This window comes from Leucoraja erinacea, chromosome 5 (assembly GCF_028641065.1).
Source record: "Leucoraja erinacea ecotype New England chromosome 5, Leri_hhj_1, whole genome shotgun sequence".
NCBI lineage: Eukaryota > Metazoa > Chordata > Chondrichthyes > Rajiformes > Rajidae > Leucoraja > Leucoraja erinaceus.
The window spans coordinates 20,420,362-20,425,488 of record NC_073381.1 but is presented as its reverse complement, the minus strand read 5'-3'; positions in this window follow the sequence as shown (position 1 = coordinate 20,425,488).

Sequence of the window (5,127 nt, the reverse complement as noted above, 5' to 3'; positions counted from 1 at the left end):
GCTGATTCTGGAGCAATGAGAGGGAATTATGCTGCGAGAGGCTGGATAAAGGGAGAGCTCAGAGGTGGTTAAAGGTACAGAGACACTCCCAAAAGAAGAACAACGCCATTAATATAAGATGAAAGTGCCATGCTGGGAGTTAATGTGTGTTTGAAAGAGATGTTGTATGAGTTACGGCATTGGGTGTAGATTTTTAAAAGAACCCCATTTAATTGAGTACAGAAATCGTGCCACGGAGGCACCAGCTTGTTCAGGGATATTGAACGTAATATCTTCAACAGTTGAGATTGGCTGAGGATTATTACACAGATGAGCAGAAGCATTTATCAATGCCATTGGGTGCACATATGTTGTCTGTCACGCAGGTAAGGTTCAATACTTTTGAATCAGCCTGAGATCATGGCTTGGAAATGGAATTATGCAATGACACAGAGTTAATGGTGGGATCTGAAGGCAGCAGGTTGTCTTTTCATTCTTAGACAAGGATGTAACCCATTGGGCTAGAGATTACTTGACCAATCTCCTTGCAAACTCCAGTCCCATCCTCAACCTCTTTTACATTTGTTACCTCCTCTGCACTTGTGTCCAGCCTCTTATTTTCTATTCACTGCAACCCTGATGTACTCCGACATTCTGTTGTCTGCTCACCCCCGGAGTTTGATGACCCAAATGCTTCCAAGTTGTATATTACCATTGTTTAAAAATCATCACTAAGAGTCCTCTAAGAGGGCAGTAGCGTGGCGCAGCTGGTAGAGCTACTGCCTCAAAGTGCCAGAGACCCAGGTTCAATTCTAACCTCAGATGCTGTCTGTGTGGGGTTTGCATTTTCTCCCTGTAACCATGTGGGTTTCCTCTGGGTGCTCCAGTTTCCTCCTACATCTCAAAGACGTATGAGTTTGTAGGTTAATTGGCCTCTGTAAATTGCCCCTTGTGTGTGAATAGCGGATGCAAAAGTGGAATAATTTAGAGCTAGTGTGAATGTGCCCTTTTCCTCTCATATACTTGATCAATTTAATGTCTCAATTACTGTTGCTCATTCCTTGATCTAGCAGACCTCTAAGATCTGAAGTTTTCCACCTTAAAGCTCCCCAACTCTTTGCCTCTCTTTCCTACTTAAAATCGATATCTGATGAAGCTTTTGATTTTCTGTTCTAATTCTTTTTTATGAGACTCGGTATCAAATTTTGATTGTTTACACTTAAAGTAACATTTCGGAATGTTTTACGATTTTCAAAGTGCTATATAAATAAAAAATAGACATTGTTGTTGAGTGATGCAGGAGAACAAACAAAGTGGTTTCACATTCAACTTCCTGACAATGTTTCCCCCTCTACTCTTAAGCTCTGTGTCAATCAGCTGGCACCGGTATATACAGACATTTTTAACCAGTCCCTGCAAACATGTAGTGTCCCTGCCTGCTTCAAAGTCTCCACTATTGCCCCTGTACTCAAAAAGGCAAGGATTACTTGTCTTAATGACTACAGACCTGTCGCACTGACCCCTGTAGTCATGAAGACACTCGAAAGGCTTGTGCTGGCCAAGCTGAAAAATATCACAAACTCCCTGCTGGACCCTCTGCAGTTTGCATATCGGGTCAATAGACCTGTGGATGATGCAGTCAACCTGGGCCTGCACTTCATCCTACAGCACCTGGACCACCAGGGGACCTATGCAAGGATCCTGTTTGTTGATTTTAGCTCTGCATTCAACACCATTGTGCCAGAGCTACTACACTACAAACTTTCTGAGTTGACTGTGCCTGAACCCCTCTGTCGATGGATCACCAGCTTCCCGACAGACAGGAAGCAGCATGTGAGGCTGGGAAAGCACATCTCGGACCCGCAAACGCTCAGCATAGGAGCACCGCAAGGCTGCGTACTCTCTACTCTCCTCTACTCTATCTACACCAATGACTGTACCTCCACTGACTCCTCTGTCAAGCTTCTCAAGTTTGCGGATGACACAACCCTGATTGGACTGATCCAGGATGGGGAGGAATCTGCCTACAGACAGGAAGTGTCACAGCTGGCGTCCTGGTGCCATCACAACAACCTGGAGCTCAATGCTCTTAAGACAATGGAATTGATTGTAGACTTTAGGAGAGCTCCCCCTCCCCTCACCCCACTCGCCATCAACAACACCACAGTCACATCTGTGCAGTTTTTTAAGTTGCTGGGAACCATCATCTCCAAGGACCTTGAGTGGGGGGCTACCATCGACTCCACAGTCAAAAAGGCACAACGGAGGATGTACTTCCTACGGCAGCTGAGGAAGCACAATCTGCCACAGGCAATGATGGTCCAATTCTACACGGCCATCGTAGAGTCTGTTCTCGCCTTCTCCATCATGGTCTGGTTTGGCTCAGCCACCAAGCACGACACCTGGAGGCTGCAGCGAATCGTCCGATCAGCAGAGAAGGTTATTGGCTGCAACCTTCCCTCCATTGATGAACTGTACACTACAAGGGCCAGGAAGCGAGCAGGCAAGATCATCTCTGACCCCTCTCACCCTGGCCACAAACTCTTTGAATCACTTCCCTCTGGAAGGTGACTCTGGATTGTCAACGCTGCCACAGTCAGACATAAAAACTGTTTTTATCCACGAGTAGTTGCTCTACTCAACAGCCAAAAATCTGTAGCCTCCCTTTGATCTGGTATTTTGTTGGTTCACATGCTTGATCAATGGTGTTTTATCATTAATGTTTTATTATTATTAATGGTTAGTGTTTCCTGAGTCATTCGTAACTGTCACTGTATGTCATGTTGTTACTTGTGGGCGGAGCACCAAGGCAAATTCCTTGTATGTGAATACTTGGCCAATAAACTTACAAACTTACTCACTTACTTAACTGGTTGCCTTAACCTGTCACAATTATAAATCAGGAGTTTTCTTAGTCACCTCTGTTACAGTCAGACAGAAATACTATCCATCACAATAGACAATAGACAATAGACATGAGGTGCAGGAGTAGGCCATTTGGCCCTTTGAGCCAGCACCGCCATTCAATGTGATCATGGCTGATCATCTCCAATCAGTACCCCATTCCTGCCTTCTCCCCATATCCCATGACTCCGCTATTTTTAAGAGCCCTATCTAGCTCTCTTTTGAAAGCATCCAGAGAACCTGCCTCCACCGCACTCTGAGGCAGAGAATTCCACAGACTCACCACTCTCTGTGAGAAAAAGTGTTTCCTCGTCTCCTTTCTAAATGGCTTACTACTTATTCTTAAATTGTGGCCCCTGGTTCTGGTCTCCCCCAACATCGGTAACATGTCTCCTGCCTCTAGCGTGTCCAAACCCTTAACAATGTTATATGTTTCAATGAGATATCCTCTCATCCTTCTAAACTCCAGAGTGTACAAGCCCAGCTGCTCCATTCTCTCAGTATATGACAGTCCCACCATTCCGAGAATTAACCTTGTAAACCTACGCTGCACTCCCTCAATAGCAAGAATGTTCTTCCTCAAATTAGGGGCCAAACTGCACGCAATACTCCAGGTGTGGTCTCACTAGGGCTCTGTACAACTGCAGAAGGACCTTTTTGCTCCTATATTCGATTCCTCTTGTTATAAAGGGCAACATGCCATTCGCTTTCTTCACTGCCTGTTGTACCTGCATGCTTACTTTCATAGACTGATGTACAAGGACCCCCAGATCCCATTGTACTTCCCCTTTCCCAAACTTGATGCCATTTAGATAGTGATCTGCCTTCCTGTTTTTGTTACCAATGTGGATAACCTCACATTTATCCACATTAAACTTCATCTGCCATGCATCTGCCCACTCCCCCAACCAGTCACCCTGCATTCTCATAGCATCCTCCTCATAGTTCACACTGCCACCCAGCTTTGTGTCATCTGCAAATTTGCTAATGTTACTTTGAATCCCTTCATCCAAATCATTGATGTATATTGTAAACAGCTGTGGTCCCAGCACCAAGCCTTGCGGTACCCCACTAGTCACCGCCTGCCATTCTGAAAGGGACCCGTTAATCCCTACTCTTTGTTTCCTGTCTGCCAACCACTTCACTATCCATGTCAGCACTCTACCCCCAATACCATGCACCCTAATTTTGCCCACTAATCTCGGCTTCCTCCCACCTATTACCTTCAAAAAATTCCAGAAGATTAGTCAAGCATGATTACTAAGTCGTATTCTATGCTGACTCTGTGACTTGGCCCTATCTGGCAGCAGGGAGTTGGATTGATGCGAAAGTGGCCAGACATTAATCAATACTCATTATTTTTCATGAACTAATTCTACCTATTCCTGCTTTCAGTTGAGATTTGGGTATTGGTCGAGATCATTTTTCCAGTGGTTCCTTTGAGGGCAGCAGAGTGGTGCATCTGGTAGAGCTGCTGTCTCACAATGCCAGAGCCATGGGTTCCATCCCAATCTCGGGTACAGTCGGTATATTGTGTTTGCATGTTTTCCCAATGGCCATGTGAGTTTCTTGTGGGTGCTCCGGCTTCCTCCCACATCCCAAAGATGTGCATGTTACTAAGTTAATTGACCTCTGTGACTTTGTGGGATAACATAAAACTAGCGTGAATGGATGATCAATGATTGGCATGGACTCAGTGGGCTGAAGGGCCTGTTTGCATGCTGTATCTTTCAATCAAGTAATCAATTCAATCTATACACACAGGCTATATTAAGACTGGGATCTGACCACTGGGTTACATTGCACCTGGGTATTTATCTTTGATCCCTGAATTACTCTGCATCTATTGCAGACCCTATCCAGACATTAGGATATGTTCTCCGAGGTGTACTACAACAGGGGTTGATTGAGACGAGGGATTAGTGTCTGATCCTTGAACGATACAAGATCTGTTGCCGTCTCCTAACAGGCTGTTGCGATCTGATCCCTGAGTAATAAATACTGCACTATGTAGAATGTGTGCAAGATATGGGGATCTGATCCTTGTATTCTACTGTTGTGTTCTAAGCAAATGCAGATTTGGGGGGCTCATCCCTGGTGGCTACTAATACACTTGACATTGTGGTCTGATCTTTGAGTAAGGTACAGCAAGCACTAATTCAGGCCAGACATGGATGGTCTTATTCTTGAGCTACATTGCTCTCGGTGAATGTTGGGGACTGGTGAGTGAGTGAGGTGTGAGTG